The sequence below is a fragment of the Accipiter gentilis genome, chromosome 27, assembly GCF_929443795.1.
Source record: "Accipiter gentilis chromosome 27, bAccGen1.1, whole genome shotgun sequence".
NCBI lineage: Eukaryota > Metazoa > Chordata > Aves > Accipitriformes > Accipitridae > Astur > Astur gentilis.
The window spans coordinates 16884238-16897548 of NC_064906.1; the positions used below are offsets into that span (position 1 = coordinate 16884238).

At 39.0% G+C, this 13311-nt stretch overlaps 1 protein-coding gene across 1 annotated transcript in view; it reads left to right on the top strand.

The window, feature by feature from the left end:
- MOCOS (molybdenum cofactor sulfurase) overlaps positions 1-13311 on the top strand; it is a 224477-nt gene that overhangs the window by 11975 nt on the left and 199191 nt on the right. The gene's annotated exons all lie outside the window — the stretch shown is intronic.

The following is a 13311-nucleotide window of genomic DNA, read 5'->3' on the forward strand; positions in this document are numbered from 1 at the left end:
AGTGGTAGAAATGTGATTACATACTAAACTAATCTAATGGCAAGTAATTTACAATGATCTCCTTCAGTTTTTGCATTTCAATGTTACACGTAAAACTGTTTATAGTGAGTGGGTATTGGAAGTTAGGGGGAAAACATGCCTTTGGCTAGTTCCCACTTCTGCAAATGCCTCCTAAACTTTATGTTTATAGAATTTATTGTGTCTTTAAAAAGTGTCTGGGTTCTTACATTGAAACAGCATGAGAATTTCTCAAATGAATGAAATTGAGATTTATAATATAGTTTTAAAAAGCTTCCAGATATGAGTAGTGGGGTGTGGAAGGGAGCTTTCTTGTTTTTTCCTTTAGGACAAGAGATTAGTTTTTATACTACTTTTTTTTTTAATAATCTATCTACATGACTTGCAGTCTTTCTAGTCACTATGCATCTCCTTTTTTTTTTTTTTGGCTGTAGATTGAATTTTCCCATAGTTGGAGAACAGAAATAGCTGAATCCAGAGGAGAAACTTTACTGTTTAAGCTCTTAATTTAAATGAGTTACGGACAGTGTTGCGTGCATTGAATCTACTTCACTGCACTATGTATTCTTTGTGGAATGACTCAGAAGAAAACAGCAGTCTAGTCTAATGTACATAGTCTCTGGATATATGTTGGTTGGGGTTCTCAGCTTGTAGACAGGCATATGATATGAGAAAAAATGAAAGACTAGAGAAAAAAAGTCATATAAGGAAGAACCTGTTCCTATCTAAACTGATTGTTTCTTATTGTCTTTCCACTGAACAGTCATTACAATGGGTGTATATATATAAATAGAAACATAAATAAATATAAATAAATTGGTGTGTGTATATGTATAAAAATCCAGGAATTTTAGTCTCACTGTGGCGAGAACACAAAGTGCCTAACAGTCATCTTTCTTAGCAGAAGGAAATAAATGTGTCTCAAATTGGAAGGGGGGTAGGGGGAAAAGAGCATAGGGTGGGCATGGAGTAAAATTTACACTTAATGCCTTTCTTGTATCTGTCTGTCAGCAGAATTTGGAGAAGGGAAGCCCGTAGTTTGCTGCTGTAGAAAAAATTAAAAAAAAAAAAAAAAAAAAAAAGAAAAAAATCTGTGTGCACTGCAATAACTGATCTTATGAGGTTCACTTTATCAATTTATCCTGACTTTCTGTGGAGGCAAAGTACCAGGTATCTGGTGTTTATACAAAATAGTGAGGAGTGCTCACTGTCCATCTGGAAACAAACTTCCTCAAAGCAGTTATCTCACATGAAACCTGCGTGATGTTCTGTGCAGCTAATTGCCTGGGTTTGTTCTAGGTTGACAGTCGGGGACCCATTACCTGCATTATGCTGGTGACTACATGACATAATAGGGATCATTCCCATTCTGGTATTTATAGCACAAATTTGGAGAGCAGTTTTTAGAAGTAAATGGATCTGGAATGAAACATGTAGAACCAATTGGTGTATGCATTGGGTTAGATGCAGTCTTTGAGTTATCATTGTGACAGAATATTTTGACCAAGATTTTTTTCCCCCCTTAAGTGTTTGAATTTTGGATACTCTAATTTGAAGGGTGGTGGGGCAGATTGAGACATCTGACTGAACCAGATTTGCAATGGATGAGATCTTAGAATTCTTTGAAAATCAGGTCCTTCCTGAGGTAACTGTAACCGAGGACACAAATGAGAGCACCCTAACATACTCATTTTAAAATTTAAGTTTGTATTGAAAAAATTTGATTTTGTGTTTCCTTTGCTTAGAGTTACAATCTTTTCCCTTACATTTTCCAACCCCCTGACCCATACCTTGGCCTTTCTGTGCTCCACTGGGAACCTTTACTAGCTGTTTTAGAAGGTCGTTTTCATATGTTTAGGTGTTTCATTTTTACATCTCCTGTGATTGATTCTTTTTGGTGAAGAATGTTCGTGCAGTTTTGCTAAAAATAAACAGGAGTTACAAATGAATTTCATCTTAATGACAAGTAAGTAGCTTTAAAATGCAAGTGATAAGAATGAAAAGTACTATTGTTGCCTCAAACATATTTGCTTTGGGGGAATATGGTAATATTATGCCCGCAGCACAAATTAGAAAAAGAAGTAGAAGTTTTCAGGATACAGTAAGAACTCATTACAGAAACTCAATAGTATTCTGTCATGTTATTTCTAGTTACAGTTTTAGACTAACAAGTCTGAGGAAGTATTTGAAAATTAACAGCGCAGAAATTAGCTCTGAAATATTAGCAAATTACTATTACTTTTCCATTTATGATAATACTGTTCGTTATTAATTTGATCATTCATTGTCATAAATAATGTTCACCTCACTTAAAATTCCTCTCCATCCTTGCTTCATGTTACAGTATCAATTCCTGAATTTCTTAGCTTGCATAACTGTCTACTTGCCACCTGACATCCTTTGCCCACGTAAGGAGTAAGCGTGTTCAGCAATCTCTGTTTTGTACAGCATCAGTAGAAGAGGTCTGTAAAGAAGGACCAGGCTTTAGTGTGGGTAGGGAACTCCAGGACTTTGGTGTGGTTATGATAGTTATGGAGACTACTGATATGAAATTGGTACTCATACTTGAGATCCAATCCTGTAGTCAGTTCTGGAGGCAGAGTATGCTATGCGTGGTTTTATCTAGATAGTATTTTCAAGTATCTTGTGTCATAAACTGAGTAAAATACGTTGTATGAATGTCGTGTCTGGGCTTGTCATTTATTCAAATATAGCAAGACTACACATTTTGCGGGAGAAGACCTTGATTTTTAATTGCATAACGTTTTCTCAGCTGCCTTGAGGCAAAACACGATAGCTGGTGTCCTGGCAGAGTTGTGATTTCAAGCTCAGAGTTCAGAGATTAGGGAAACTGGAGTATTTGTTTTTCTATGCATAATCTTTTATTCATTCTCAAAGCTAGTCTAGTGTTAATGAGGCCATTTGTATTTAGTGCTTTGAATAATTTATGGTGAAATTATAATTCTCTTTCATTTCTAATGTCGTTAGTATTGAAAGAAGCCCTTTAATTGAGAAGAATTATACCATGATTTAGTGAAGCACAGAAAAATATTCTTTAGGTGTATGGTTATAAAATTGGGATAAAGTTGTAATTGCTTTATTGCTGGGTCCATTAAAAAAAAAAAAAAAAAAAGAAAAGGAGCAACTGCGAAACTCATTTTTGTAGGCAAATGTATCCAGTGGAAGGTTGTTACCAAACATGAAATTCTCTATGTTTGTGTCAGTACTGTCAGTCTATTATTGGGTTCATGATGCTCAGATATTTGTATTCTCTTAGTACTAGCATAAATCAGATTAACTTCACAGGTGCCCCAAATCCTACTTTAATTTAAACATAGAGCATCTTGATAAACAAAGTAAAGTTGCAAAGCGGAAGAGTAGTTGATTGGATGGACTTGCAGTTTGCTGAACAGCATTAGAACTCAGTCCCCTGTAGTGGAATTCTCTAGTGAATGCAAATTTATTCAAGTTAGAAGTGTGCCTAACTCTCTTCAGGGATATCCAGCAGTAACTATGGTTAACGTAGATATTTTAGATAGCTTTTTTTGGGTCTGTCTTATTTGGGAGGAAGGGAAGGGGCACTTAACGTGAAGTATCTTTTCTTTCCTTAAGAAAAGAAGCTCTGACAAAAAAAGCCCAACTTTGCTATGTTACCAAAAGTTGGTATTGTTTTTGTTGAGTGTTGATGCTGTTTTGTAGACTTTAATTTAGATTAAGTGAGACTGAAAGCAGGTGCGGTGACTTCTAAGTTATCACTTTGCCAAAAATTCCAAAAAATAAAGTTAGAGAAGTGGTAGAGAAGAGAAGGTGGAAGAGAGCTGTAAGAGAAGAGAGTCTCCAGATTCACATCTGCTTTTCCTTATGTTCTGCCACAAGAAGCAACATGAAAACACTAATTATCCTCTTAAAGGGATACTGATGTACATATATTCATATACCCATCTCAGTACTGCATACACAGGCATATCTGTGCATATTTGTAAATAAAGGGGTGTATTATGTGCTTGGAGGAAAAAATCACCTGGATGCCTTGAATACACTTCTGGAGCAGTTCTTCATTTGATGTAAGTGACTCTAGTAAGCTGATTTAAGTCATTTTGAGATTCTGTTGCTGTTGCTTCTGTTACAGCCCTCCTACTCCTTTTGTCAATGGATTATTTAAAATTCTTCACTTTTTGAATTGATACCTGGACTTCTAGAGAGTGCATGCATACCCCAGAGACTGAAGATGTCCTGTAGATGCCATATGAGGAGGTAGCAATATGAGAAGCCCAGCATATCTTATTCTAGAAAGGAGAATTTCACTTGTTTCAAAGGTCATTGAAGCTTCTGTGCAGATCATAACCCAGCTCTTTAACTTGGCCTGGAACCAAAAAGGTAATCAGTGCGGTATGTTTAGGAAGTGCTGATTATAGCGTATTTGTTAATGGTTTAACTCATACAGAGTTCAGCAGAGCCTCATAATTACTTCAAAGGCTCTGAGTCAGACCCTGATGCATGTTCTCATGTTTGAACGGAGCTTGCTTCTCTTCCGCAGAGTTGAGGTCTCTGTGACCTGAAGGCAAAGTTCTGCTCTGGTTATTCATTGTAGTACAGCTGGAGACTCAATCGGACTTCGCTTGGGTTCCTTTTAACTCACTGGACTTTGGAAAAGACTTTTTTGTCCCGTTGCAGCCCTTCAGAGGTCAGAGAACCTGAGCTCTAAAATGATAATGTCTTTACCCAATGCAAGGTAATATCTCTGGAAGAGCCACAAACTCCTCCTTCTAAACAGCTGTATGGCAGTATCCAGCAGTGGATTTTTGCTGTCCAAAGGTAGATTCAAAGTAATGTCCAAACCTCCAAAAGCTGTGTCACAGGTTAACAGTCCTTTAGAAAGAGGGTCATCAACTATGTGCTTGTGTCAACAGCTCAAGTGATTTTTAGGGTTTTTTAGTAAGCTGTAACATGCCAGACATCAGTGAAGTTAAAAGAAATAGAATATCTGGAAGCCGCATGCTGTTATTCCTATTACAAGCAGGCCTGTGTTAGGTAGGATTTCTCTCACATACTGCTGTGTTCAGGCCGAGTCATTAGGAAGCTGGTATTTTGTTACTTTTGTCAGAACTAGTTAACAAATCTCTGCAGTTGTCCTACTGCTTCAGAATTAAAAACTGTGGTTTACTATAACATTATTTTTTGATAAATGTATTTTTTCATTCCTAGCACATTCCTGGAAATGGTTGTTGAATACTTTGAATCTATGCTTGAGAAGAACCCTAATAAATGGAAAATAAGCTGTAGAAACTAATTTAGGCCAAATATAGTAAGGTATTAGCAGAACATTTTTGCCAATGTATAATTACATTCCTATTAAATTATTGACAGAAACCTGTTGGTGTCTCTTAGATATTTATGAGTGGGAAAAATCTTTTTTTCCAATTAGGTGAAGCTTTTTGTACTGAAGTATTACATTGTTTGTGGAGCTATTAGGAAATTACAGTCAGTTCTGAAAAATTTTACAAAATATTTCTCATTTCACAAAAATCGCCAAATAAGAAATATATTTATTTAATGAGTTGTATTATTGTCGTCTGTGTATCTAATGCAGTCTGTGAACTTCGGTAAAGGTAAAGCAATTGAGCATAATCTTATCATTTAGATTGGTCTGTTTATAGTTGAGTAAGTTTCACTTGAGGTAGCAGCTTGGATCAAATTATTATGAAGTAAAAGTTAAACTGGCTTGCTCTGTGGGGAATTGCTGCCAAAAGATATTATGATGGAAAAATGTTTAGATTAACCCAATACATATGCACTAGAAAAGCTTACACGTAGTTTTTCATGCATACTTCTTATCTCCCTAATAACATCTCAGTATTTCTGTGTCTTATTAAAATGAAATTCCCACCATACATTATATAAATCTTAAGTAGTTACTCAGAAGCGATACTGAAACTCCTACACTTAATATTTTTTTGTACTATAGAAAGCACACTGAAAAATTGTTGCTGTCTCCTGTTTGTGGTTTCAGTTTACATTGGTGACTGCTTACTGGTGAAAAGGTGATTCAGGAGATCTTGGTCAAGCATTATATGTGGACTTTTCAAGCATTAAACCTCTTCCCGGTTTATTAATGCTGTTTTTTCTGACTCCTAGAACAATTAGGAGTGTAAACCAGGTAAGGAGTAGCAGTTAGGAGTGTAAGCCAAGAGATACGGATGTATTGGTCTGAGGAGGTATTTTTTCCAGTAAAGCTAGGGAGAATTACTCTAGCTTTCCAAAATTCGGAGATCTTCTTCTGGAATGTGCATCCTGCTCCCCCACCCCATGCTCTCCATCCCCCTGTTGCTCCCACAGAAAGGGCTATCAGCTGGAAGAGGTACCACTGGGCCTGGAATGGGTTGTCAGATTTATCATGCATTAGAAGTAAAGGAAGATGGCATTTTTAGCCAGAACAGGTGGAGAGGTGCTACTGGCTTGTCAAGGGAGAAATACCTGTTGAAGCCAAGTGGGTGAAGGTGGGTATTAAAGCAAAATGATGATGACATGGGAGATAGGAGAATACACTGACCATGAAAAAACATAGTCTAGAGGATAAGATGTAGTTTCTTACTAGGAGGATACAATTCTGAAGCACTGTACTGGTTTGAGCAAGGTAGACTAACGACCTACCTATTTTTCGGATGGAAGTAGCTTGGGTGATGAGTGTAGTTACCTGTTGTAACAAAGGACTGCCCACTGTGGGCCAGGACAATCTTAGTCCTCTCGTCTTACGAGAGTGGGGTCCTGGCCAACAGTCCTCACACTTCATTTCACAGTCTTTGAATTTACATACAGTTCCTCTTGGTAATGTGGTTATTTGGTTTTTTTACGTGTTTGTCTCTGAAAGATAGTCCAAATTTATGCTGAAAGGAAACTTATGTTTCTCTTATTCTTATGTCCCTGAAATTGATCTTCACTATCTGTTCCTGGCAATGGACTGTTTGCTGGATGGTATAAATAAATCAAGGGCTATAATTGTCTGTGGGGCACCTTGTGTGAAGAACTTCCCCTGGAGAATAACTTTACTACTGGTTTGCAGTAGCAGCCCCTTCTCTTTGCCAGAAAAAGCCAGCAGAGGTACCGTTGCGTTTGCCAAACAAGGCATTACATGTTGTCTTGTCATCAGGAAGAAGTGACGGCTGGGAAGTATTTCTGCGGGGCCTCAACGGTTGGGATAACCGATTTTTGCTGCCTGTCATTCAGTGTTCATTGCTTGTTCCAGTTCTCGTGTGGGCATTTAATTATTGCTGTGGTTGCATGTTCAACCCAAGGCTCTAGCTGCCAGAAGCTCATAGTGATGTGAGTATTTCTGTGTAATGAAATGAGTTTTAAGGGAAAAGGGAGAAGATAACGGTTACTTTTTGGTTTTCTATTATTTTGAACTTGGTTTGTCTTCTCCTAGTTTTTTTGGAGACCCATAAAATAATTTAAAAGGCTTTCTATATATCACTGCACATTTCATTTGGTGTATTTTTTCAGGGAATATTTAGAGCCACTAATTTGTCCTAGATTTTATATGAATCCAATTAATTCAGGTCACAGAGCAAGAAATAGCACTGACTAGAAAAGTCAGTTTCAAACATTATCTTGGCATGTTGTTGTAAGCCTGTTGCTGTTTTGTGGGAAGAATGGGAAGAAAAGAGGAGCAGGAGAATGCTACTAGAATGTTTAGCTAATGACCGCTGTTATAAACAATTATTATTAAGATTCCTTAAACATTGCTTTTTACCATCACCTTTTTATCTCCAGTAGAAATTCTGAATGTCTCTTTCCTACATAAAAGTGAATGGTTCTGTGAAAATTTCAGCAAAACAAACAAAAGCATTTTCCAGTAATAGAAGAATGGGGAACATGTTCTCTTTCAACTCTTCTTTCATTTGATCAATTGCATCAGAGAGAAAGGGAAAAAAAAAAAGAGACTGAAGGATGGTAGTATATTCACTAGGGAGGTGTGAAAGCTAGTTTGGGTTTGGGTGAGTTACAGTTGTTTGAAGACTTGCATAAACATGAATCACTTGTGATTTATATTTCATCCAAAGGCGACGAGACGGTAGGCTGCAGTGTGTTATTCACATGTAGCTGAGGTACCTCTGATTCATACCCACAGGTAAGGCTTCAGCTGGTCTTACACAAACCATTAAAGGTGTCTGTGGAAATAACATCACTGAATGCAGTCGATATTTAATCACGCCCCAGTGAGCAAAAAGTGAGCACTGAATAAAGCTGTGTCTTATGGGTAGGCCAAATGAAAGAAGGTGGGTGCTGATTGATCCCTTTACTGTGGTCTCATTTAGCACAGAAGCTGGCAAATGATGAAATTTCATGGCATGTAATTTTTTTTTCTGTAGTTGTGAAAGATACATTTCATAGGGTTGGATGTGACTTCTTAATAAATGTGAAAGCCTTGCTTTCTTTTGCGCTTACATAGACCTCAATACCGGCAAGCTGTAAGCTGCAAGTAGGGGCTCATGTACATAGAATAGTGCCAGTGCTTACTGGAATAACTTTGGCCACCTAAATAGCTTTTGTGGAGTCAGTATGGCCCCTGCTGAGGAGTACAGCAAGCGAAGAGGGTGCATGGTATTGACTGTAAACTGTTTTAATGTTCTGTCTGCTTTGCTGTAGGTAATAATGAAATGAGAGCAAATAATGCAAGCCAATAGCACGTGGAGAAAAATAATGGGGACTTATTACAGATAAATGTAATTGCCCATTTCATGCTTTGCTTTTTGTAATCACTCCATCAAGTCAAACACTAAAATACATTAATTAAATACCAGTTTCCCACAGAACTCAGTAACTTGTTAGTGGCCCTTAAAATATCGATACCATTATCCAAGTTGCTCACAGTCCAGTGCGGATCAGCATTTGGCAGTCAGGTTGAGCTGTGATTACTCGAATTGATGAACTCAGTGGACTGACAGTGGGAAGCAGAATGTGCCCCATGGCTGCAGGCTGACTGCTGCTTTACTTCACCAGGTCTGTAGCAATTAAATCAAATCATGCTGAGGAACAGTGTCTCCTTTAACTGCATGTAACTATTCAGGCCTTGTCCATCAAGCACTATGGTTTTGTGGTCTTTTGAAGAGCTCCTTGGCCCAAAGCAAGGGAAACAAAACATTACCTCGTCTAGCAGAGCAGGAGCATTTAGGTGAGTGGCACATTGTTATTCAGAAAACATACTCTGGTTTTGATAGCTTTTGTCTAAATTGATGCCAAACAGGAACTGAAGGTACAGGTAACAATATTCACTAAATGTTTAATCCAGAAAATATCCAGCAAAAGCAATTCTCAAGCCATATTAGTAGGATTTTTTTTTTTTTTTTTTTTTTTTTTTGCGTTTAAGGTACTTCATTAATGGTTTTGCACAACCAGGATCTTTATCTGTCTGTACAGTGTGTGGGCATATCATGTCCTGTATCACTGTGAGATTTCAGGCACTTTTACAAAGGTTACATGTATTACATAGTTAAAGGTACTTTTGACATTTAATTTAGGAGCATCCCTGGGGGGAGCTAAGTTCTTATGCAGTCAATGGAAAGAGGGAGCTGCCTCTAAAGGGCATCTGACTTAGATGACTAAAATAACCTGAGGTACCTGTACTTGTTAAAGCCTCACTGTGTCCAAATGATATCACACTTGTCTACAACCTCTGTAGAGCCCTCTCCTCCCTATTTTGACACTTGGTTGTTATCTTGCTTTTGTTTTGGTGTATGAAAATCTCTCATATTTATCTTTTGACATATAACGCTTCATTTTGCCTTCAGCTTGTTTTCATATAATCTATTTCATACTGGTTTTATTAATATTGCTGTACTTAAGATATATACTGTCTCCCCGGGGCATTGGCTGTATCTACTTTACAAGTAATATTGTGTATATAATCCCACTGAATTGCAATTATATCCGCCAATCAAAATTCATGACTCTGTACCGGTGCTGCCTTGTAACTACACATTTCATTCTTCATTATGAAACTTTCAGCAATGTAGCTGGCAGCCTGTAATCAGCTGGAATGCAGGAATTTTGGAGTGCTGTGGCTGTAAGAAATAGCTGTGAAGCCATAGTGCAGGCTGGTTTGTTTTGGTGAATGTGGTAGAATCACAGGATGGCAAAAGGTTAAAGGAGGTGGACATGGAGCAGCCACATGGAATGTAGGTAAAGTCGTTGTTTCTGGAAGTGATATTCAGTCAAAGTTCAGAAATATGAAGCACCAAGAACAATTTCAGGGATTAAAAGAGAAGATTACATAACACCAAAGTAGTAAGAATTTAGCCAGGTAGGAGCTGGGTGGCCAGGCGTGGGTTTACGGGTGGGGTGTGAAGGAGGAACAAGCTTACTCTCCATGTGCCACCAGGGCGTTGTAGGGAGTGCCTCCATGGTCCCTCTGTGCTCCTGCCCCTCTAGAACATCCTCTGGGTGGTAGGCATATACAAAGCTTGATAATTACTAAAAGATTTAATGAAGACGTAACCACCTTGTTCTACTGTCAGTTGGTCAGATGATGTCTTTAAATTTCTTCAGTCAGGTGGAGTTACCTTTTAGGAAAGCGTGCTTTTGTCAGAAGCAGGAATTTTGGCTCCAAAATATTAATCCAGATAGTTTCTTTTTGCCTTGGGTGTTTTGCAGGCAGTCAGACTATGTACGGTTAAGTGTTCTCACCTGGTCTTAAGCTCTAATTTTAAAATGCTCCAAATTAAATTATCTTTATCTTTTTTCATTTAAGAGATAGAAATGTTCAGTTAAACAGAATGGTCCCCTGGCATTCCTGAGGCTGTATGTGCACGTGCTCTCGTGAAGTTTTACAAAGAACCAAGGCAGGCATGCAGAGATGGTGGATGCTTTATTAAGAGGTGAATTGTAGCACAGAAGGAGAACAGAGAGCTGGGCTGGGGTTTTCTTCAGCAGGACAGACTGGCCTGCGCTGGTTCCCAAAGAGTTCCCAATGTAAAATTAATCTGCAAGAATATTAACATATGAATATTACAGCTTATGAACCGATACTCTTGCTGAATAACTTTCCGTAACTAATGCCGACACATTGAATGGTTTTCGATACTCCTATAAAAAACCCCCCTCCTCCTGAAATGTGATTTTATCAAATAGTTGGTATATTATTAGATCAATGAAGTCAGTTACACATTCCAAATGTTATAGTATGTAAATTAAACTAAAAGTTAATTTTACATTTTCCCTGAGCAATGAAACCATGTCCTGATGGATATTGCATTTTAATTTTCTTTTGGTTGATCATATTATATTTTCTTTCTCCTGTTATTTCCTGTACACAGTAGAATTTCATAGTGCTGACAGCCTATATACTAAATACACAGTGAAACAGGGGAAACTGTGTTATTCTGTATATACTGACAAATCTCTTTGGTTAATGTGCGTTCAATAAAGTTAAAGTAGCAAATGTTATTAAACCAGGGAAAAAGCACAATGAAAGTTATTAATGTTCTTTTCTTTGCCAGTGTTATGCATGTGCCACTTTTTTTTTTTCTTTCCTTTAGAAATATAGTTTTATTGAAGTAAGACAGGAAGGAAAAAACTACACCATAAAAGTGCAATAGCAAGATATTTGTTTCAGTGCAGTCTCAAATGATGAGAGAGCCTATTTCTTTTGGGGGGCAGTGGAGAGAGAGTGTTAAATGCTGTTCTCTGTTTTCAATTAAACAGCAGCATTAAAGTTTAAGAATTAATAATTTTTCCTTCCTCAGCCAAATGTCCTCCCACATGTTCAAAGTAATACAACCAGAGGAGGATTTAAAAAATGGCAGGCTAGGTTTTTTTTACGTTCATTTCACAGAACTGCAATATTGTCCTTCGTAATGAGCTACGCAACAAATCAAATTTGAAAAACCACTTAGGGGGCCTTTACTTAGAGATCTTTTAGTCCACATTTCCTCACAGGAGCTTCGGTCAGGACAGCAAGCACCCATATCCCCTTGTCGGTGGATAGTTTGGGTTTGAGGAGCCTCAGCCGGTTGCCTGGTTTTTCCTCGTGCTGTACGGTTGTGTTATCACTTCGATGCCATCAATCTCCTCAGGGCTGGAAGGATCCAAACCCGTCAGTTGTCTGCCTCCAGCGGCTGTGCTCGTGGTGCCGATAAGAGCTAACGAGCCAAATGGCACCTTTGCGTGGGCTTGCGTTGAGAAAGAGCGTTGGCCGGGATGGTCGCCTCCAGGACAGCGGTCCTTCCTCCGCGTTCCTGGCTCAGGGATGCCTCTTCCCTTCCTCAACTCTAGGCCTGCCTTTCCCGGCTCTCCCAGACGTAGCCAGTGACTGTGGGTCGTTTATAGCCCCGACCGCCGCCATTGAGCTGGGCCCCCGGTGGTCGTGGCTGTTGCTTCCCCGCTTCAGCTCCCGCTCAGGGTGGAGGCGTTTGGTGGCAAGCCGTGGGCCGCGTGGGCCTCGGGGCGGCCATGGCGAGCGTTTGGGCCGCCGGAGGGAAAGCCGCCGTCCCCTTGCTGCCATCCCGTCGCTGGCAGAGGCCATGCCGCTCTGCCGGGCAGGGGCCTGGCTGCCTCCCACCACGACGCAACCTGCCTCTCTCCCTCCAAACCCCCTCCATTTTGGGGGTGAGCCGAGCAGCTGGAACCTCTCCTGTCAGAAACTGGGTCAACTGGACCCCCGTATGCGTTTTGACCCCTGTGTGCTTCTACGTGCCGCTTCATACCGCTTGGGAGAAACTTTCTAGGATTTCAGAAAAAAATAGCGAAAACCTAAAAAGTCTGTACATCTAGTAAATCGACCCAGGTTTTGTCCACGCTCCACCCCTCAAAGCACCTCAAAACACTTGGTTGACTTCAGGCCATGGTTAAAAATTTCGCTTTTGCTAGACACTGTAAGTCGGCAAATCTTAAGGTGGGGGAGGGCTTTTCTCTTTTGAAAATAAGAGAAGGGATGGGTGTCTGGATTGGTTTTATCATTAGCACTACCTCACACCGTTACCCACTGAATCACTGCTACAGCAACATAATATATAATCATATGTATTTCCAAGTGTCGAGGCTTCTTGTTTAAAGCTTAACTCAGTTTTAAATCCCTGTGGTAAGGGAAGGCCTTTAAAAGACTTAATAAATTCTAATCTTAATCATATTCATCATTATTAAAATTTGAAATAGGTTGAAATACTTAAGGTAAGTGAAATGAAAAAAACTAATAAAGGGCGTGAAACACACTGGAGAAATGGAAGAATAATTGCTAAAGATTAAGAAATTGAAAATGGCCAAACATGACAAAGCCTCCGTTTCCAATAAGCATTTATT